This window comes from Oncorhynchus mykiss, chromosome 19 (genome assembly GCF_057628025.1).
Source record: "Oncorhynchus mykiss isolate SJ-2025 chromosome 19, ASM5762802v1, whole genome shotgun sequence".
NCBI lineage: Eukaryota > Metazoa > Chordata > Actinopteri > Salmoniformes > Salmonidae > Oncorhynchus > Oncorhynchus mykiss.
This window is the reverse complement of record NC_143040.1, coordinates 56,291,756-56,315,802: the sequence shown is the minus strand read 5'-3', so window position 1 is coordinate 56,315,802 and position 24,047 is coordinate 56,291,756. Positions and strand designations below refer to the sequence as shown.

The 24,047-nt window shown below is 41.7% G+C and overlaps 1 pseudogene across 1 annotated transcript in view; it reads right to left on the bottom strand.

The window, feature by feature from the left end:
• Window positions 1-6,588: 6,588 nt before the first annotated feature.
• The window catches only part of LOC110498029 (centrosomal protein kizuna-like), a 42,335-nt pseudogene continuing 24,876 nt past the window's right edge, over window positions 6,589-24,047 (bottom strand). The window contains exons 9-13 of the transcript XR_016488705.1: window positions 23,659-23,827; window positions 23,129-23,191; window positions 20,457-20,513; window positions 8,790-8,834; window positions 6,589-8,554 (exon numbers count right to left, since the gene is read on the bottom strand). The product of XR_016488705.1 is annotated as a centrosomal protein kizuna-like (transcript). The remainder of the gene's footprint in view (window positions 8,555-8,789; window positions 8,835-20,456; window positions 20,514-23,128; window positions 23,192-23,658; window positions 23,828-24,047) is intronic.

The window sequence follows — 24,047 nt, the reverse complement described above, 5'->3', positions numbered from 1 at the left end:
GTGCGTAAGTGCTGGTTAAATGGTTTGTCATATTGAGTGCATTCTGCATGGCCACACAAACATCAGAGAGCTGTAGATAGATTTGAAAAAAAATGGTAGACATATCTATTGTAATACGAACAACACGTTCTATTGCATGTATTCAATCCCATTTTAAAGAGACTCTGGCTTTGTAATTGGGAGTGATGATCGTATGTAAAATGACCCATATAGCAAGTAGCCCATGTTCCATGCTTCAACAACAGAACTCCTATTATACACTACCGTTCAAACGTCAACAGTGAAGATGCGACTCCAGGATGCTGGCCTTCTAGGCAGAGTTGCAAAGAAAAAGCCATATATCAGACAGGCCAGTAAAAAGAAAAGATTAAGATGGGCAAAAGAACACAGACACTGGACAGAGGAACTCTGCCTAGAAGGCCAGCATCCCGGAGTCGCCTCTTCACTGTTGACTGGTGTTTTAAAGGTACTATTTAATGAAGCCAGTTAAGGACTTGTGAGGTGTCTGTTTTTCAAACTAGACACTCTAATGTACTTGCCCTTTTGCTCAGTTTTGCACCGGGGCCTCCCACTCTTTCTATTCTGGTTAGGGCTAGTTTGTGCTGTTCTGTGAAGGGAGGAGTATACACCTTTGTACGAGATCGTCAGTTTCTTGGCAATTTCACGCATGGAATAGCCTTCATTTCTCAGAACAAGAATAGACTGACGAGTTTCGAAAGAAAGTTCTTTGTTTCTGGCCATTTTGAGCCTGTAATCGAACCCACAAATGCTGATGCTCCAGATACTCAACTAGTCTAAAGAAGGCCAGTTTAAGGCCACTTTAATCAGAACAACAGTTTTCAGTTGTGCTAATTTCAAAAGGGTTTTCTAATGATCAATTAGCCTTAGCCTTTTAAAATGATGAACTTGGATGAGCTAAAACAACATGCCATTGGAACACAGGAGTGATGGTTGCTGATATTCTGCCTCTGTGCGCCTATGTAGATATTCCAGCAAAATCTGCCATTTCCTGCTACAATAGTAATTTACAACATTAACAATGTCTTCAAATTGATCAGAAATAAAGTGATGTTGTTTTATTGGATCTTTCAAAAACAAGGACATTTCTAAGTGACCCCAAATGTTTGAACGGTAGTGTACGTTCAAAGGGCTGATGGTCTAATATTTTCTGTACTATCCATTAAGTATGTACACTGTAAGAGGTCATTGAATGTTGAATCACAATCTCCCCTGACATGTCATGATTCACAGCCTGCTACCATAGTGTTAAAAGCTAAGAAGTAAACGTGGCGTACAGGCACCGCCTCTCACCGAAGAGTAAATCAGGAAAAGTTCTCTTTAGAAATGTTTATTGTGTTGTTACATATTAGTACAATATACCTCCACTCTCACAGAGCTATCTGCCGTATCTGTTGACCTGCTCCTTAACATGGATATTATGTTAGGCAGCCTTTTTAGCAAACTCCAAATGATTCTGCCATGTTCCCTTTCTGCGTGAGGCCAGGGCTGGCTGAAACCATTACTGGTAATGAGTGTGGAGTCCTGCTTCAGAAGGTTCAGGCATATAAAGTCACCTAAAAGCTGACTAATGGAATCCTACTGATGTACTAAATGCCATGGGCTTTTACAATATACAACATAACATGGCTATACAAATGTTCAATATTCTACAGACATGATACAGATGAACTTTCATGTACGATTCAGAAAGACAACCTCCCACAAGATAGGAGAAACAGGATATTTATAGAACTGGAGAACGGGTTGAGGGCCAGTCTGTGGAGATGCCACATTGATTAAGTGACTTCCAAGGTGACTTCCAACATATGTTAACCAGTGTAATGAATTTTTTTGGGAGCCCAGGAGGTGATGCCGTCAGTCAAGATGCTCTCAATGTTGCAGCTGTAGAAATTAGGACAAATCTTTTCAGCCTCCTGAGGGGGAAGAGCCGTTATCTATCCCTCTTTACGACTGTGTTCGTGTGTGGACCACGATAGATTCTTAGTGATCTAGACAACGAGGAACTTGAAGCTCTCGACCCGCTCCACTACAGCCCCGTCGATGTGAATGGGGGCATGCTCGGCCCTCCGTTTCATGTAGTCCACCATCAGCTCCTTTGTCTTGCTGACGTTGAGGGAGAGGTTGTTGTTCTGGCACCGCACTGCCAGGTATTTGGTGTTTGATTAGCTGTTGCAAAAGCAGCAGCTACTCTTACTGTGGTCCACACAAAACATGAAACATAATACAGAATGACATAATATAGAACATCATTAGACAAGAACAGAACTACATATATTTTTTAAAAGGCACACTACATATCAATGCATACACACAAACTATCTCGGTCAAATAGGGGAGAGGCGTTGTGCCGTGACGTGTTGCTTTATCTGTTTTTTGAAACCAGGTTTGCTGTTTATTTGATCAATATGAGATGGAACATAGTTCTATGCAATAATGGCTCTATTTAATACTGTACTCTTTCTTGAATTTGTTTTGGATTTGGAGACTGTGAAAAGACCCCTGGTGGCATGTCTGGTGGGGTAAGTGTGTGTGTCAGCTGTGTGTAAGTTTACTATGCAAACAATTTGGAATTTTCAACACATTGTTTCTTATAAAAACAAGAAGTGATGCAGTCAGTCTCTCCTCAACTCTTAGCCAAGAGAGACTGACATGCATGGTATTTATATCAGCTCTCTGATTACAATGAAGAGCAGAACGTGCCGTCTGTTCTGGGCCAGCTGCAGCTTAACTAGGTCTTTCCTTGCAGCACTGGACCACACGACTGGACAATAATCAAGATTAGACAAAACTAGAGCCTGCAGAACTTGCTTTTTGGAGTTTGGTGTCAAAAAAATCAGAGCATCTCTTTATTACGGCTAGACCTCTCCCCATCTTTGCAACCATTGAATCTATATGTTTTGACCATGACAGTTTACAATCTAAGGTAACACCAAGTAATTTAGTCTCCTCAACTTGTTCAACAGCCACACCATTCATTACCAGATTCAGCTGAGGTCTAGCACTTAAGGAATGATTTGTACCAAATACAATGCTCTTAGTTTTAGAGATGTTCAGAACTTCCTCCTTATAGGCTGTCTCATCATCATCGGCCATCAGCCCTACCAGCGGTATTTCGTTGGCAAACTTAATGATGGTGTTGGAGTTGTTTGCAGTCACGCAGTCGCGGGTGAACAGGGAGTATGGGAGGAGACTGAACATGCACCCATGAGTGGCCTCCGTGTTAAGGGTCAGCGTGGCGAATGTGTTGTTGCGCACCACCTGGGGGCGGCCAGTCAGGATGTCCAGGATCCAGTTGTTTAGTCCCAGGGTCCTTAGCTTTGTGACGACAGGTGTCATACACATTTTGACAATTTCATGACTTTCATCAAATTTCCATGACCAACAATTGGCGGCGTGTCCATGTATGTATAAAGATGTAAACATAATGTGGAATCAACACTGGGAGGCTGCTCTCTGATCCCAGGGAGTATGGGAGCAAGGAACTTAACCCCACCTCTAAGTAGAATACCTGTTAAGCAACTGTATAAAACACATGTGGTCAACCCTCAGTCTGGAGAACTACTGTGTGTGCAGGCTTTTGATCAAGCCCTGCTCAAACACGTCAGAGACAGTTTATCAAGGTCTGGTTGAGCAGTTCAATTCTAAAATGTGGTTTGTTAGAGGGGGACTAGAAAAAAAGCCTGCACATCCATTAGCTCTCCTGGAGGATAGTTGACCACTCTTGATGTAAAACATTACAACAAGATACATTTTATGCCTTTTTAAATAATTAACTCATTCAATATAGCAAAGATCAAATGGCTATGGCAGGCTACAAATATTTTGTTCAGTGAAGCAAGCCCACAAATTTTCTTCAGGAAATGTACCTTTTCTAGTTTAGTTATATACAGTATATCTTAACTACCTTAGAAGTGTTTACTTTGCAAGCTGACTAGCATATATAGTGTTGCAATGTCCCATACATAGGAAGCCCAAACAAACCAGTTTTGTAGCCACATAAACCAAAAGAAAGGCTACATCTAATCTATTTTCCTAAAATGTATGTTCGCGATAAGGGGAAAAGTATTATTTTGATTCACATGGTTCGATTCACTGCAGTTGAACCAAATCCCAACTAATACAATGGTGAAGTGAATCGTGCATTTCATCAAAAATATTAATTTAAATTAATTAACTTTGTATGGCCTTATTCGCTCGTGTTGGTGGATAGTTTTTTGGGACATGATGAAAACATGAATACATGGTAATAATAACTAAACAGCTAACTAGAGGGTTCAGATGTGTTTTGAATTGGCTCTCTAGTTAGTCTGTTCTCTATCATATTTTATAGGCCTACCTGCTGCTGCAATGTCCGACTGTCTCTCTCTCCTTGAGCAAAGGCACACATGCAGGTGACGCATGCAAACACAGACCTGCTAGTGTCATTCCGATCCTGGCTGATATATTGGTTGCTATTAAATAAATGACATTATCAGAAATTATTACATTAACTTCCATGACTTTGTAATGTAATAATTGTCAAAAACTTTTCCAGACCATGTGATGAACTTGGAGGGCACTATGGTGTTAAGCGCTAAGCTATAGTCAATGAACAGCATTCTCACATAGGTGTTCCTCTTGTCCAGGTGGGAAAGGGCAGTGTGGAGTGCAATAGAGATTGCTTCAACTGTGGATCTATATGAGAATTTGAATGGGTCCAGGGTGTCTGGGATGATGGTGTTGATGTGAACCATGACCAGCCTTTCAAAGCAATTCATGGCTACAGATGTGAGTGCTCCGTGGCAAAAGTAATTTAGATAGGTTACCTTAGCATTCTTGGGCACAGTGCTATGCTGGTCTGCTTGAAACATGTAGGTATTACAGACTGGGCCAGGGGGAAGTTGGAAAATATCAGTAAAGACACTTGTCAGCTGGTCAACGCATGATCGGAGTACACGTCCTGGTAATCTGTCTTGCCCTGCGGCCTTGTGAATGTTAACCTGTTTAAAGGTCTTACTCCCATTGGCTACGGAGAGCGTGATCGCACAGTCGTCTGGAACAGCTGGTTCTCTAATGTCTGGTTCAGTGTTGCTTGCCTCGAAGAGAGCATAGGAGGCATTTAGCTCATCTGGTAGGCTCGCGTCACTGGGGAGCTCGCGTCTGGGTTTCCCTTTGTAATCTGTGATAGTTTGTGAGCCCTGCCACATCCAACGAGCATCAGAGATGGTATAATAGGATTCAATCTTAGTCCTGTATTGACAGTTTGTCTGTTTGATGGTTCGTCGGAGGGCGTAGCGGGAATTTCTTATAAGAGTCCGGATGTGTCCCGTTTCTTGAAAGTGGCAGCTCTAACCTTTAGCTCATCGCGGATGTTGACCGTAATCCATGGTTTCTGTTTGGGAAATGTATGTATGGTCACAGTGGGGATGATGATGTACTTAATAAAGAAGCCGGTGATTGATGTGGTCAACTCCTCAATGCCATCGGATGAATGCCGGAACATATTCCAGTCTACGCTAGTGAAACAGTCCTGTAGCTTACCATCCGTCTGACCACTTCTGTATTGAACCCGTCACTGGTACTTCCTGTTAGACTTTTTGCTTGTAAGCTGTAATTAGGAAGATCGAGTTATGGTCAGATTTGCCAAATGTAGTGCAAGGGAGTGCTTTGTATGCATTTCTGTGTGTGGAGTAAATATTAATTGAGATTGTTTGACATTGCAGCCGACAGTGCAGGCAACTGCCAACTGACTGATCTACATAGAATATTGCATTATAAATAACAAATCATTATTATTTGTAGATCAGTCAGTCAGTCACAATTCACCCATGACACATTACGGTTTTGCTTCTCTTGAACACAGCCACCGTCACTGAGAGGTACTGTTACTTTAAGAGTGAAAAGGAAAAGGGTAGATGGGAGGGAGGGCAGGTTGAGGGGTTAAACAAAGTGAACCAACAAAGACCACATCTTTTTTTCATATCAAATTTAATTATGTTTCTGAGTACTGCATGTCTACTCCAACAATAATTTGATCAAAAAGCATACAAAAATAAAACATGAAAACATGATTGTACTAAAACATTCCTTACAGCAATAAAAAAAGGCACATGGGAAATGAAAAAGAAAACTAATACAGGTCTGATATCATCTTTGTACATAACTACAACTTCACTCAACAGTTCCAAAAACATACATTGTGATCCGTTGTTTCTACTGTAAACACGACGATACGTCTTTGAGATACCATGAAAAGTACTATAGGAATTTAATAAATTATTATCTTGTCCTGGGCGATGGGCCACTTCAACAGGTCTGCCGGTCGTTTGGTAACATCCAGAGTGGCCATTGTGCTTTGTCATTTCACAGGTGACTCACATCACTACACTCAAGCATGCTAGATGCAGACCACTCGGAGATGCTAGCAGCATTCAAAATGCATGATTTCCAGCCTAGTGCAAACAAATCGCTTTAAAAGACCAGATTAATCTATTTCAAGCTGTTATTATGAGTTGTAAGAGTCGTTCAGATAAAGAGACTGAAGCAGGGTTAACATCGGCGTGTTTAAAAAAAAAACGCTTCACATACTTTATCCACAGTAAGAGGCATCAGGTTTATTATTATTATTCTTGTACGATACAGTATGCATACATTTTACAACGTAAAAATAATCTAGCCAGATAAGGGTAATGGATGGAAGAAAAAAATTAAACAGTATGGTGCCATTCTCTAAAGCGTTCTCAGCAGCTTCTGTTAAGAATCCCTTTTCTCTAGCCTCCCGAGTGGTGCAGCGGTCTAAGGCACAGCATCGCAGTGCTAGAGGCGTCACTACAGACCCAGGTTCAATCCCGGGCTGTATCATAAGCGGCCGTGATCGGGAGTCCAATAGGGTGGCGCACAATTGGTCCAGCGTCGTCTGGGTTAGGGAAGGATTTGGCCGGTGGGGCTTTACTTGGCTCTACGTGCTTTAGCGACTCCTTGTGGCGGGCGCCTGCAGGCTGACCTCGGTCGTCAGTTGAACAGTGTTTCTTCCGACACATTGGTGCGGCTGGCAGGCGGGCGAGTGTTAACTTCTTCGATATAGGGGGCGCTCTTTTAATTTTTGGATAAAAAAACGTTCCTGTTTTAAACAAGATATTTTGTCACTATGCATATAATTGACAGCTTTGGAAAGAAAACACTCTGACGTTTCCAAATCTGCAAAGATATTATCTGTGAGTGCCACAGAACTGATGCTACAGGCGAAACCAAGATGAAATTTCAAACAGGAAATGCCCCAGATTTTGAATGCGCTTTGTTCCAATGTCTCCTTATATGGCTGTGAATGCGCCAGGAATGAGCTTACACTTTCTGTCGTTTCCCCAAGGTGTCTGCAGCATTGTGACGTATTTGTAGGCATATCATTGGAAGATTGACCATAAGAGACTACATTTACCAGGTGCTCCACTTGGTGTCCTCCGTTGCAATTATTGCGTAATCTCCAGCTGCGTGTATTTTACCATTTGCTTCAGAGGAGAAACCAAACTGCCACGAATGACTTATCATCGAATAGATATGTGAAAAACACCTTGAGGATTGATTCTAAACAACGTTTGCCATGTTTCTGTCGATATTATGGAGTTAATTTGGAAAAAAGTTCGGCGTTGTAATGACTGAATTTTCTGTTTTTTTTCTTAGCCAAACGTGATGAACAAAACAGAGCGATTTCTCCTACACAAATAATATTTTTGGAAAAACTGAACATTTGCTATCTAACTGAGAGTCTCCTCATTGAAAACATCCGAAGTTCTTCAAAGGTAAATTATTTTATTTGAATGCTTTTCTTGTTTTTGTGAAAATGTTGCCTGCTGAATGCTAGGCTTAATGCTATGCTAGCTATCAATACTCTTACACAAATGCTTGTGTAGCTATGGTTTAAAAGCATATTTTGAACATCTGAGATGACAGTGTTGTTAACAAAAGGCTAAGCTTGTGAGCCAATATATTTATTTCATTTCATTTGCGATTTTCATGAATAGTTAACGTTGCGTTATGGTAATGAGCTTGAGGCTATAATTACGCTCCCGGATACGGGATTGCTCAACGCAACAGGTTTTAAGGACCGCAGTTTGGCGAGTCATGTTTCGGAGGACACATGACTCGACCTTCCCTCCCGAGCCCATTGGAGTTGCAGCGATGAGACAAGATCGAAATTAGGGAGAAAAGGGGGTTAAAATAATAAATACATTTCATTTATAAAATCCCTTTACTCAGGTAGTCATAATAATCCCTTTACTCAGGTAGTCATAATAATAATCCCTTTACTCAGGTAGTCAGTCATAATAATCCCTTTACTCAGGTAGTCAGTCATAATAATCCTCAGAGTTGTCATTGTTCGTATTGTAGGGCTGAGGACGTAAGGCAGCTTCTATCTTGGAGTTGCTATCGTCTGAATCTCCCCAAAAATATAAATAATTCATAACACAGAACCAACATTTGAGGCATGATACTGAATCATGACATTCATAAAAGCAGAGATGGGGGTATTCAAATCCAAACAAGAACTGATATGATCATTGTGAAATCTATACTAATTACAGATGTAGCATTGCTATAACAGAGAGCAAGATATTGAATAATTGTCCATGTGCCCTTTTCACACCCATTTGTGAACCATGCATAGATGGATGATTCTGTCATTAGCATCTCAAGTGGTTCATAATATTGCTAACAACTAGCTTACTTCATGATGAGAAACAGAGATAGAGACAGCATTATTTAGGATGGATGTGGCTGCATTCCTAACTTACCTTTAGACTGTACTGCAGAGTAGGTTTTCAGTTGTCTTTTCTCTCCTGAAAATGCACAGAAAAGTGAATAACCTTGTTAAAAGCATAATTTCAAAAAGCAATAGTCAGTCATTGTGACAGTGATCTTTGACATTGAGATCACTTAAATAGTGTAAGGCAGTTGTGTCCAATAAGTCAGGCACATAGTAAGTAAATGGCCTTCAAGGATAAAACGGATATCATTGTCACAGTCAGTGAAATCACACAAACACCATGAATAAAGGCAGCAGAGATGGAGGACCATTCTAGCTCTATGCATGTCCCATCAATCAAATGTACAACTCACACCATCAAAGGCCTAGTTTCTTGTACCAGTGCCTTTACCAAAATGTGTATGTAACACGCATGTTACAAGGATGCCTATCAGGAACTTGAGGAGCCAGACTTCCAAGCCTAAGCCTGTTTTAAAGGAAAGGAAAACCAAAGGGAACTTCCTTGACTCCTGTTCTAATCACGTTGAAGGACTTCCACAAGCCCCCTCTTTATTCAGAAGTGGTCCAAAGACAGGGTTGCTGGGTTCCCATAGCATCAGTGATATCGCTATGTAAATGTGTGACCCCTGAAAGGGCTTTGATGTGCCTTGATGCATATGCAGTAGGCTGTTCTACTTTTAAAGGCCTCCTCTTCAATTTACATCATCACAGGGCCTATTCACAACCACCACAATATATCCCCATCATCTGTTGTGGTTATTGTACATCCATATGGCCTGTTTATACTTTTATGTTCAACAGTTAAAATATTTTATTTGAGATGGAACAAAAATAGGACAGTTTACACACGCACACGCACACACACGGTGTTCATCCATCTGCATCCATGTGTCCCTCAATTCAAACGCATGACCCCTTTGATTGCCATCCTCACAATTACCCCCTTCTCTCCAAGCCCAGCCAAATGTGACTGCTGTACACTGAGTATATGAACTCAATTACGTTGGCTCTGATCCTATTGAAAGCCACTCCATCTTACAAACTACGTTTCTACTTTTGCCACACCACCCAAAAAAACAACAAACAGAAACACTCCCTACCCATTTCCAACAGTGAGAAGATTGCTTTCCAATACATGCATTCAATTACATAGCTGGCATTACCATTATATTGCAACCATTACGTTGACATATCAATAAGCTTCCCGACAGATATTTGGAGGATGTCTACCCCTATGCCTCAAGGCAAGAAAAGAGAGTATACCTCTGAAAACCTTTGACACTCAGAGCAGGCAAATCAAAACAGAGCCAGTCAAGAAACCAAGGTTAAAAAAAAGGGGGAAATGGGGGACGAAGCAAGGATGCAATCACAAATAATCAGCCTGTCTGTCTGCATTTGAAAGGGCACCTTGCATACAGTATGTCCTCCTGAAACCGAGAGCAAGCGTTTTAGATAACACATTTTTTTGTTCAAAGGGTACACATTCAGATATGATTAAATGAGATATGCTTTATGCAAGAAAATTCCTATATTTATTTAAAATAATTTGTTTTTGGACTTTAGACAAATATAAATTAACTTCAACAAATTCAAAAAGGTAGAACTTTGCTACAGATATGAAATAAGATTCACAGCCCTGATCCAATTTGTCAACGTGATAGAAGAAGCTGATTGTAATCTTGCAGTGAACATCTTTAAAATCAAAATGTTTCAGGCTTCATTACAGGCTAAAAACAACCTTGCAAGATTGTCTTAGCAGCTATTATGCCACTCTAAAATCTGTCCCTTTAGTAATGTTCAAGTCCCCTTTACGTCGGAGAAATTCTGGGCATAAGGGAACTTCAACATCTATAAGATTAGATTAAGTCTCATTAACCTGTTTCCAGAAATCCACTATTATCAAACACTCCAGCAACATTATTTGCTTTTCATTGAAATGGTGTTTAATTTAAGGAATACCAGACAGACAATAGCTACATGGTTAAGTCATCAGTTTGTGCAACCTTGTAAGCTAGTCCTGACTAAATCATTTTTCATAAGAACATCCATGAGGTTGTCTTAGTGCAAGTTGAGCTTCAAAATAAAAGTTCCCGGACATTTCTGGGGGGGGAATGGCCCTAGCCCTCACTCTCCGATCCAACAGGTCCCAGACGTGCTCAATGGGATTGAGATCCAGGCTCTTCGCTGACCATGGCAGAACACTGACATTCCTGTCTTGCAGGATATCATGCACAGAACGAGCAGTATGGCTGGTGGCATTGTCATGCTGGAGGGTCATGTCAGGATGAGCCTGCAGGAAGGGTACCACATGAGGTAGGAGGATGTCTTCCCTGTAACGCACAGCATTGAGATTGCTTGCAATGACAACAAGCTCAATCCGATGATGCTGTGACACACTGCCCCAGACCATGACTGACCCTCCACCTCCAAATCGATCCCGCTCCAGAGTGCAGGCCTCGGTGTAACGCTCATTCCTTCGATGACAAACATGAATCCGACAATCACCCTTTTGGGTGAGACAAAACCGCGACTAGTCAGTGAAGAGCACGTTTTGCCAGTCCTGTCTGGTCCAGCGACGGAGGGTTTGTGCCCATAGGCGATATTGTTGCCGATGATGTCTGGTGAGGACCTGCCTTAAAACAGGCCTACAAGCCCTCAGTCCAGTCTCTCTCAGCCTATTGCGGACAGTCTGAGCACTGATGGAGGGATTGTGCATTCCTGGTGTAACTCGGGCTGTTGTTGTTGCCATCCTGTACCTGTCCCGCAGGTGTGATGTTTGGATGTACCGATCCTGTGCAGGTGTTGTTACACGTGGTCTGCCACTACGAGGACGATCAGCTGTCCGTCCTGTCTCCCTGTAGCGCTGTCTTAGGCATCTCACAGTACGGATATTGCAATTTATTGCCCTGGCCACATCTGCAGTCCTCATGACTCATGCCACGTTCACGTAGATGAGCAGGGACACTGGGAATCTTTCTTTTGGTGTTTTTCAGGGTCAGTAGAAAGTCCTTTTTAGTGTCCTAAGCTTCATAACTGTGACCGTAATTGCTGTTAGTGTCTTAACGACCCTTCCACAGGTTCATGTTCATTAATTGTTTATGGTTCATTGAACAAGCATGGGAAACAGTGTTTAAACCCTTTGTAATGAAGATCTGTGAAGTTATTTGTATCTTATCTTTGAAAGACAGGGTCCTGAAAAAGGGACGTTTCTTTTTTTGCTGAGTTTATATTCAATGTGTGGGACAAAATCGAGGCTATGATTAAGAAGTTGGAGCTCTTCTCTGTCTGCATTAACAAGGACAACACACAGGTCTTTCCATCATTGTATGATTTTTGTGTGCAAATGAACTCAAGCTTATGGACAATGTCAAATGTGATATAGCGAAGCACCGGAGTGAGTTGGGTGCGCAATTACGCAGGTACTTTCCCGAAAAGTATGACACAAACAACTGGATTCGTTATTCCTTTCATGCCCTGTCTCCAATCCACTTACCGATATTTGAACAAGAGCATCATCAAAATTGCAACAAGCGGTTCTGTGAAAATTGAATTTAAATTAGAAGCCACTGCCAGATTTCTGGATTGGGCTGCACTCAGAGTATCCTGCCTTGGCAAATCGCGCTGTTAAGACACTGATGCCCTTTGCAACCACCTATGTGAAAGTGGATTCTCGGCCCTCACTAGCATGAAAACTAAACACAGGCACAGACTGCGTGTGGAAAATTATTTAAGACTGAGACTCTCTCCAATACAACCCAATATTGCAGAGTTATGTTGGGACTATAAAAAGTTTGGGAACCACTGCTTTAGATGAAGTGCAGATGGAACAGAAAAGAGTGAGACAAGGATGTCTGGTCTGCTACTTCCCATTTAGTCTGCTTCTACACTAACATAGCCTGTCAAACACGGGTCCTTTTCCTTCATACAGGGACTTATTTGACATAATTCAACATCAGCTGTTACGGCATAGCATTCTAGGCTACGATATTTTAACCACACTGAATTTACAACAGTTGGGTAACACAAGGAAGTGAAAACACAGACATGGTCAATATGTTTATATATTCACATTCTCTCTTTAATATCCAGCCATTTACAGCAACTTGTTACTACTTCTCCCGCCACTGTAATGATGGTAAATAAAAATGTTTCCGGGAATAAATTGGAATATTCTTTTATATAACTTCCCAAAGCAGCATGGGTGTTGATCTATCAGTTGTTCCACTTCAGACAGGGACTGGCTGATTTTCAAGACTGGGCCATTACCATAGTGGGCCCAGGACGCCAATGACCTTCAATCTAGTATTCCATTTCCATAAACATTTATGTCAGTTCATCTTATGCGGAGTTTGCCTTAATTGAGGCAATGATCTGAATATGTAAGACAGACTGGGCCGGCACTGTTTAGCAGACTCTGGTAGGCCGGGTTGAATTTAATGTGGAAAATTACCACTGAAATGCCTCCTTTTTGGAGAGTCTCCGTCCTGGTTTTTGTGATTGTTACATATTAGTGTTTACCTTATGTTATATCTACATTAAAATACGGTTTGTGAGCAGGACTGCCATCGTTCAATCACAACTTCATGCCTTTTCTCACATTTGATTATTATCTATCATTATGTTATATTCCTTGCAGAATGGAGAAATGTTGCATGAAACTTTGGCACAAATGATACAAAACAAGTATATATTAATATAACCCATCATGTCTACTACCCCTTATATGGGAATTCCACAATAACACAAATAAACACCCGTATTATCCTCCTGCATTTCAAAAATACGATTTTATTCTCCGCAATTAGACATACTTATCGCTAGTCTCTATGTAAAGGTGACATGGGCTTATGACTCTATCCTTTACTTGTCATATGCTATCCATCCAAATTGCACTATATAATGGTTGTGAATTTGGACTGTTGTTTTGTTTTTGTAATGAGTTCATTGGAATTAAATTTGATGATGTGCTTAAATAATGGAAAAGCTATACAGGGTTGATTCTGTCTGGGAAAATGATGCTTATTCCTGGTATTTAATATACAGTTGGCACAGGCTGGTAGAGAATGCTGCCTTAATTTACCTTGTCTTTTTAAAGCTCCTAACACCCACAAAGAAATGCTAATAGCACAGGCACTCTAGCCCAGCGTTAGTCTAAAGGAAAAGGGTAAAAAGAGGGAGACCCATCACCCCATCAACTCCTACTCCATTCCCAGCTATGACCCACAGCTAAATTGTTTAGGTCTGTTTAGACGTTTAAAACAGCAGAGTACTATAGTAGGATGTAGCTAGCACTCAGAGGGCCAACAGTGTGAGGCAACCCTGGGCATTCACTGCTTCCATTCTGTGCTCTCTAACATGTGAGTGCTCTCTGCTGGCCACAAAGAAGAACTACAGAGCTGTAAAAATGGTGCCACGGATTCACACTCAATTACATTCATTGATAGCAGGCAGCTCCTTCATTGGAATCACAGCTGCTTGACAGAACATAACACAACAATGATTGACAGAAATAAAATGGAATAGCCTAAATATATTCAATTGAATTCTAGACCATTTCAAATTATTCACAAGTTTACACTACATTATCAAATTGTTTTAAACTACCTAAGTTAGACAAATTACTTATCGGGATGTGACAAATTATTTTCCAATAAAATGTTCCTCTTATGAAAAACAAAACTTTACTTTTGTCATGAATAGAAATGAAAATACATGATATTGTGTGATTAACCAGGGATTTGACAGATGGATACTTGATGGTGAGTGTTGGGCATGGTGCGAATGAAGAGGAACCCAATGCAGGAGAGTGACCTCCTCTGGCAGTAGCCTCTCAATGCTGCCTGCCATTCTGTCGTTCTCTGTCTATCACTGCCTGTTTCTCTTCTCTGGTCCCAAATCAAAGCATAGACCATTGCAGTGGGTTACAGTTTATGGAGTTACACCCATATTGCTTACACAATGTCGATGCTTTCAGATCTACAAATGAAGGGCCAGTAAGAAGTGTCGAGGGGTAGGAGCAAGTTTTTGTTTTCAGACTGGGTGTTTGTCTAACTTTGCCAGGAATGTGCACTGAAATAAAGCAGTTTGTCCCTGTGGGTCTTTCACTGCCAAAAGTCCTTTACCACATTTCTATCTAATCTGTCGCTGTTTGTTTGTCTGTCTCTTTACCCGCCTCTTTCTGGGGTAATCTCTCTATTTTCTCCCTCCCTCCTGCTCTCCCTCCCTGTGTTCTGAGAGAGCCACATACATCGTTTCCTCTTGCCTCTCTTCCACAGAGGGCTAACTTCTGATTATGACACTTTGTCTGAGTGATTGGGGGGTGAATGCCTGAGCACATACTGTTGTCCAAGGGAACGCTCCACACACTAATTGTCAAGTGAAGGTTTTTGTCAAGCAGGGACACGGCATCACAAACATAGCAGCCACTGATGACTGGAGAGGGAGAGATAAATCAAATCAAATTTTATTGGTCACATACACATCTTTAGCAGATGTTATTGCGGGTGTAGCGAAATGCTTGTGTTCCTAGCTCCAACAGTGCAGTAGTATCTAACAGTGCAGATACAAATCTAAAAGTTAAGAAAATGGAATTAAGAAATATATAAATATTAGATTGAGCGATGTCGGAGTGGCATTGACTAAACTACAGTAGAATACAGTATATACATATGAGACGAGTAAAGCAGTATGTAAACATTAAAGTGACTAGTGTTTACAAGTCTATGTATATGGGGTAGCAGCCTCTATGGTGCAGGGTTGCGTAACCGGGTGGAAGCTGGCTATTGATGGCTATTTAACAGTCGGATGGCCTTAAGACTGAAAAACAGCTTCTGTCTCTCGTACCAATTTTGATGCACCTGTACTGACCCCGCCTTCTGGATGATAGCGGGGTGAACAGGCAGAGGCTGTTTTTCAGTCTCTCGGTCCCAGCTATGATGCACCTGTGCTGACCTCGCCTTCTGGATGATAGAGGGGTGAACAGGTAGTTTTTTCCCGGTGGAGAGCCCTGCGGTTGCAGCCGGTGCAGTTGCTGTACCATGCGGTGATACAGCACGACAGGATGTTCTCAATTGTACGTCTGTAAAAGTTTGTGAGAGTTTTAGGGGCCAAGCCAAATCTCTTCAGCCTCCTGTGGTTGAGAGGCGCTGTTGCACCTTCTTCACCACACTGTCTGTGTGGGTGGACTACGTTTTCTGTAGCTTTTTTAGTGAGATCATTTCTTCCTAAATCAAGGCCAGGCCAAAAAAAGAGAGGAAAAAACAGAAGAAAAAATAAGAGAAAAGAAACACCATCTGAAATGCCTACAGTAAAGGAAGAAAAACAGCACAAAGATTCTTGCAGAAGAGGAAGCAGAGGCATGCACCCGCAGACAAAGGGGAACAAGTGGTCTTTACATGGAGTGCAGCTGCTTATTAAGTCTCACTCCTTCCTGCATTATTCCTTTCATCCCCACTCAACCACAAAGTGATTTTGCTTTACCACTCACAATGGCAGCAAAAGATTTTTAATGGATGAATCCTTAAAAAAATGTTGCAGATCTGTCTGCTTGGCTGTGATTCATAATACAATAAAACAGCACATTCTATAAAGTGTCTTGCTGAAAAACATTGGAGGCGAGAGAAAAAAAACGGAATATGAAAGACCTCAATTCTCTCCAATGCCATAATAGTGAAATGAGCACATATAAATGTGTTAAGAGTATCTCTTTGTATCTTGTATAGACTGCATATATTTAATCTTTAAAGCGTATTAAGGCAAAGTCATTGCTATGCAAAGCAGCACCCAGCGCTTTTCTCTTGCTTTTCAGCCGAGTGTAGTGCTTGGCCAATAGGACTGGCCCCCGCCTCTCATTCTGCATTCATAACATGCAACATTTGCACAATGTATCTCTCAAAGGCTCCTGAATAGAGAGCCTTAATACTCATGTAAACAACTGCAAACCAATTACTTAATGAATCGGGCCCACACATAATGAGGAGCCACACAAAGGGCTATAAATGCATTTTTTTCACCAAAGCCTCTGCTTTAAACTACAATCCCTCAGCTGTAGTCTAGGCTTAACTGGCAAATCATAATTATTGTCTAAGACAACAGAGTGGAGGCCGTTTTTTATTTTGATTCCAGCCACAGAGTATTTTGATGGCATTTGTCGGCTCACTGACAAAATAAAGCAAACAATGAAAAAGGGAGAAGAGGAGAAGAAAGGAAAATACATAAAGGAGACGGTAAGAGAAGGAGTGACAGAGAGGAATAGAGGAAGGGGAAAAGAGATGGGGAGAGAGAGACATTGAGATAGAACAAGAGAGAGAGAAAGAGAAGGGCAGAGCATCCTGCAGTGTTATGTTTCCGTTCAAGTGCAGGACTTCGAGACCACTTGTTGAAGCAATAAAGCGCAAGAAGTGACTGTAGTAAGTGGAATGCTTAAAACATAAGCATCGGGGGGGGGGGGAAGTGGCATCACAGAGGAGCAGGAAAGAGGTATGATGGTGACCGCTCTCAGTAGTCACCCTACAACAGCTCACTCTTTCCCTGACCAGATTAGATGTCAAGCATGCAAAACTACTCATTAGTCCCATTTCAATCATTTATGCACAGGACCACCACGACCACAGTGGCCAATCAGAGCTGTGATTCTGGCTATTTCCTCTACATTTACACTAGTTTTATCGCCTTAGATTTGGGCTTACCATGCACCTTAATGACGGTGGAGACGGAGCCATCAGAGGGTCTGGAGTCTGAAATTGGCTCATGTTTATTAAAGAGGTTCAGTCATTGGGCTGGCACTGGCAGACAGCAGCGCCTCAATAGAGCTGGGCCATTATGTCTTTTCCTCTGCTAATAGGTAGACTGGGAGAGCCCGCTGGCCTGGCCAGGGAGACGAACACATTGGGCCCTTGTGTCAGCGTGGTGCCCAGTAATCACATGAAATCAGAGAAGATTATTCCTCATAACGTTTACGCAGCCATTACCTTCCCAAATGGGCTCCCGGTGAAGAGGCGCTCTGGGGACCGCACAATTGCAGATTTTGATGAAGTCATGTTGATATTCAGATGTGTGAAAACATGGAGCTATTTAGATGTTCTTTTCCTACCACTCAATGCTTTGATTTGAACAGCCTAAATGCTATTCATGACGTGTGGAAGCTCTGGAAATTAAAAGGATGTGTCACCTTAAAACTCATTCTTGTGAGTCTTCCTTTAAAAACAGTTATTATAATATACTTGATTTTATATTTGTTTAAACACAATTTGTACACGTAGTACCACAAAGGTCTGCTTTTAAAGCTAGCCTCCTGAAACATGAACCATTTAAGGAGAGCAGACTTTAGGCTTGATAACAGTCTGGCCTTTTGTTTTCATGCACAAGTTAATGGGTGGCACACCGTTGATCTAACGGAAATTAACTGGGAATTATTAGAGCCACATGCAAATGTACATCATCCACTTTGGTGTCTGGTAGCCTATTTACCATAAAGGGAGTGAAGAAGAATAGTAATGCTCTCACCAAGGGGAAGGGTCTTGAGAGGAGTACTCAACTCTCCCACTATCAACTTCATAGCCATCATTTATTCCTTAAAGAGCAAACAAGACAGATCAAACATCTTGATTTGTGCATCTATCTTCGTAATTCCATTTTAAAAAGAATGTCAAAATTTGGCTAATGATCGAGCAATATAACAACTTTCTTCATGTCTGTATGTAATGTATTGGTATCTATGTAGTCTAAATGTTGTAATGTTTTTGCACCATGGAACTTAGGGAGTGTTTTGTAATATCCCGGTCACAATATTAAAATGTATGTAATGTGTATGCAGTATATGTGCTTTATTAACTGGCAAATTAAATCAATCAATCAATAAATCTATTACATGATAAGCTGTTTCATCATAGCGCTTGATGTTTTTTTTTCTCATACAGTACCAGTCAAAAGTTTGGACACACCTACTCATTCAAGGGTTTTTCTTTGTTTTTACTATTTTCTACATTGTAGAATAATAGTGAAGACAACACAACTACGAAATAACACATATGGAATCATGTAGTAACAAAAAAGGTGTTAAACAAATCAAAATATACTTTATATTTGAAACTCTTCAAAGTAGCCACTTTGCCTTGATGACAGCTTTGCACACTCTTGGCATTTTCTCAACCAGCTCCATGAGGTAGTCACCTGGAATGCATTTCAATTAACACGTGTGCCTTGTTAAAAGTTCATTTGGGGAAATTGTTTCCATCAAAATGCGTTTGAGCCAATCAGTTGTGTTGTGACAAGGTAGGGGTGGTATACAGAAGCTAGACATATTTGGTAAAAGACCAAGTCCATATTATGGCAAGAACAGCTCAAATAAGCAAAAAGAAACAACAGTACATTATTACGTTAAGACATGAAGGTCAGTCAATCTGGAAGATTTCAAGAACTTTGAAAGTTTCTTCAAGTACAGTCGCAAAAACCATCAAGCGCTATGATGAAACTGGCTCTCGTGAGGACTGCCACGGGAAAGGAGAGGAGAGGCTGCAGAGGATATGTTCATTAGAGTTAACTGCACTTCAGATTGCAGCCCAAATAAATGCTTCACAAAGATCAAGTAACAAAGACATCTTAACATCAACTGCTCAGAGGAGACTGCGTGAATCAGGTTTTCATGGTCAAATTTCTGCAAAGAAACCACTACTAAAAGGACACAAACAAGAAGAAGAGACTTGCTTGGGCCAAGAAACACGAGCAATGGACATTAGACCGGGGGAAATATGTCCTTTGATCTGATGAGTCCAAATTTGAGATTGTTGGTTCCAACCGCCGTGTCTTTGTGAGACGCAGAATAGGTAAACGGGTTATCTCTGGATATGTGGTTCCCACCGTGAAGCATGGAGGAGGTGTGATGGTGCTTTGCTGGTGACACTGTCAGTGACCTATTTAGAATTGAAGGAATACTTAACCATACTTAACCAGCATGGCTACCACAGAATTCTTCAGCGACACGCCTTCCCATCTGGTTTGCGCTTAGTAGGACTATAATACATTTTTCAACAGCACAATGACCCAAAACACACCTCCAGGCTGTGTAAGGGCTATTTGACCAAGAAGGAGAGTGATGGAGTGCTGCATCAGATGACCTGGCCTCCACAATCACCTAACCCGACTTCAAACCAATTGAGATGGTTTGGGATGAGTTGGACTGCAGAGTGAAGGAAAAGCAGTCAACAAGTGCTCAGCATATGTGGGAACTCCTTCAAGAGTTCCTCATGAAGCTGGTTGAGAGAATGCCAAGATTGTGCAAAGCTGTCATCAAGGCAAAGGGTGGCAACTTTGAAGAAATATTTGAATCTGGTTAACACTTTTGGTTACTACATGATTCCAAGTGTTATTTCATAGTTTTGATGTCTTCACTCTGTGAAGTGGAGAAAATAGTAAAAATAAAGAAAAACCCTTGAATGAGTAGGTGTGTCCAAACTTCTGACTGGTACTGTATATGTAAATGTATGAAAAGCACAGATGAAAGCTGTGTCCTTTGACTGACTCAAAAAAATCTGTAGACACGGTGGGTATATTCTCTGTACGACCCTAGTAACAATTCCTTATGGGACGGTGAGCCATATGGTCAGTGTTGACCGATGATTAGGCCACAGTGGGGTAGTGTGGGGTGGTATGGGCGACGATTCCCCTTATCTGACAGATCCTCCTCCTCATCTCGAGCTCTGCTGCCTCTCCTGCGTGGCAGACTGTTTAAGCAGCTGATATGCTTTTGTCGTCTCTGTTCAAAAAACACAAAATGCCCCATTTAAATATTGACTCAAGACCCAAGTTTCCAACTTTCAGAGGCTGTGTTTGATGAGACAACACACACCGATGGCTGGCTCTTTGGGTCTTCAGAGCAGGGCAGGCTAAACTGTGTATGTAAGTAGTGTACATGCGCAAGCCAAGAAGAGAAACAGTTTCCACGACACCACATTCACCCTCCACATTATCTCTGTATCAGGTTGGCAGGCACCCCTACTCAGAAGAGATTGGGTGATTTTCTTTAAATAAAACACTAACTACTTCCATATACAGTGGATTAGGTATCATATTTGACAACTACACAGTCTTCAAAATCAATAAAGAAGCTGAACGGTTGTAAAATTTGTCCACCATGATAAATCAACATAATAGCATAGCAATATATAGCTGTTTTAATCCCAGTTTCAGGCTAGAAATGTCAAGAGTTGGCTAATGATCGAATACTTTGGACTCTGTGGGCAACAAATTAATGTTTGGCCTTACAGAAATGATTAAACAATGTAGCATTTATGTGACAAATACAGTGCATTCGGAAAGTATTAAGACAATATGACTTTTTACACATTTTGTTACGTTACAGCCTTATTCTAAAATGGATTCAATCGTTTTTATCTCTCCACATCAATCTACACACAATATCCCAAAATGACACAAAAAAAAAAAACAGGTTGACATTTTTGCAAATGTATTAAAAATAAAAAAAACTGAAATATCACATTTACATAACTATTCAGACCCTTTACTCAGTACTTTGTAGCAGCAGACCCAGGCAGAATTTGAGGCTGCTTCAACAAGCTTGGCACACCTGTATTTGGGGAGTTTCTCCCATTCTTCTCTGCAGATCCTCTCAAGCTCTGTCAGGTTGGATGGGGAGCGTCGGTACACAGCCATTTTCAGGTCTCTCCAAAGATGTTTGATCAAGTTCAAGTCCGGGCATTCAGAGACTTGTCCCAAAGCCACTCCTGTGTTGTCTTGGCTGTGTACTTTGGTCATTGTCCTGTTGGAAGGTGAACCTTTGCCCCAGTCTGACGTCCTGAGCGCTCTGGGGCAGGTTTTCATCAAGGACCGCTCTGTACTTTGCTCCATTCATCTTTCCCTTGGTCCAGACTAGTCTCCGAGTCCCTGCTGTAGAAAAACATCCCCACAGCATGATGCTGCCACCACCATGCTTCACCGTAGGGAAGGTTTCCTCCAGATGTGACACTTGGCATTAAGGTCAAATAGTTAAATCTCAAATTTCATCAGACCAGAGAATCTTGTTTCTCATAGTCAGAGTCCTTTAGGTGACTTTTGTCAAACTCCAAGCCGGCTGTCATGTGCCTTTTACTGAGTGGCTTCCGTCTGGCCACTCTACCATAAAGACCTGATTGATGGAGTGCTGCAGAGATGGTTGTCTTCTCCACAGAGGAACTCAAGAGCTCTGTCAGAGTGACAACACCTCCCTGACCAAAGCCCTCCCCCAATTGTTCAGTTTGGTCGGGTGGCCAAACTTCTTCCATTTAAGGATGATGGAAGCTACGGTGTTCTTGGGGACCTTAAATGCTGGAGACATTTTTTGGTACCCTTCCCAGATCTGTGCCTTCGCAGATCTGTGCTCTCCGGACAATTCCTTTGACCTCATGGCTTGGTTTTTGCTCTGACATGCACTGTCAACGGTGGGACCTTATATAGACAGGTGTGTGCCTTTCCAAATCATGTCCAATCAATTGAATTTGCAAAAAAAATTCTAAAAACCTGTTTCGCTTTGTCATTATGGGGTATTGCGTGTAGATTGATGAGGATTTATTTATTTATTTAATCCATTCTAGAATAAGGCTGTAACGTAACAAAACGTGGAAAAAGTAGAGGGGTCTGAATACTTTCCGAAGGCACTGTACGTCTAAGTATCTGTCCATTGTAGTTGTTTTGTTTGTAGAAATAATAAATGCATGTCACTTTTAAGCATATACAGCCACACATTCTTAACTCATTACCTTCCGTTTGTGCTGCCAGTGTGTGGTAACAGATAGACAACACTCACTGTTGCACAGCAGTGGCTCCAGCCATGAAACTGGACTGCAAATGTCTCTTTTCAAAAAATATTTTGCTTTTGATTAGTTATGATTTGAAACTGGACTGGTTCTGTGGGCTTGCACCCTTGGAGATGCTCACAGATGAAATGCTCAGTATGAAATCTATGCTAGCCAAGTGTTTCTGAGATTCTGGTGTGAACTGGAACCCAGGCCGCTTTCAGCATGCCTTCACATCTCGCCTTTTCAAGTATGCTGCTGCATAGCATTGTTTAGAAGATAATGAGAACCAATGGCCAATCTCTAGCTACAAGGTGTCCTGACAATGAAACCGCTGCATTATATGGGTGTGAATTATCAATTTGGCCACGCCTCTACTCTGGCCAGCTGAAAACATGCACTGTTTCTTCAAGATAATTAGAGGAATTGCACAGCTCTACAGGTGGGACTTTGACCCCAGATTGACCTTGATCATCCTGCCACAGCCATCCATTTAAAAGAGCCCATTATCAGCGGCTGTGAGAGGAAAACCAACGCTACACAAGAACTCTGAATGCAGGGCTCAGCACTGCCTTTTTACCTCCAATAGGAATACTTTCCACGGGGCTCTCGTCCTGGCTGTCCTCTTCACCACTTTGTAGTCCTGTAAGAAAGGGAGCCCCACACAGAGCTCAGAGACAGGGGGAGGCTGGGACTCTGGGTTTCCCTTTGTCTGAATAGAGGGCCCTATGAAGACGGGCTGCCAGGGATTCAGAAAGAGGCCTACGTTAAAAGTGTTGTGATTCTTTGTCATATGAGGGAAGTTTCATTTCAGTATAGCGATTGCTCATACTTAACAGAAATGGCACCATTCTGACTTTTTTCTGTTTGTGATGTTGTGAAAACTAAACTTGCAATATCTGCAAATTGCTTCTGATTGAAATAGTTCTAGTCTAAAAACACAGGCATCATTGGACAGGGTCATACTCCCAACTTCCCTCATTAGTTTTAGTCTTGACTGGTTACACAGTTCACTATCATAACCTGGAGAATGATGCATTACTACTTGGACTAGCACATTAGCTACTGTACCAAGTGGCCAGCCAGACATGGTGAGAGAGCAATAATGACCTTGCATTCCTGCAGCGCTGTGGTCCTGAGCAGGTCTGACTGGTCGGACCACCACAGCACTGTCATAGGGGAATGAGGGAAGGGCACAGGATGACGACTCACTCGCCACCTCCACCGAGGGGCACTCCTCACTGGAACGGGACAAAAGTGTCCTCAGCAGCACTTTGGCCTGCAACCATGGCAAATTAAAACCACATTCTAATTGCTTCCACATTGTGAAGGGAGAGTCCAATTGAACTACTACCAATTAAACAAGTAATCTACCAGGCCTGGCTGTGGTACAGAGCACTGCACACATCCTGACCGAGCACTGCACATCTCTCTCTCCCTCTCCCATGAGATTAGACAAGCGCCTAAAGAATGCAATCATCCTCACATTAATGTGAAAT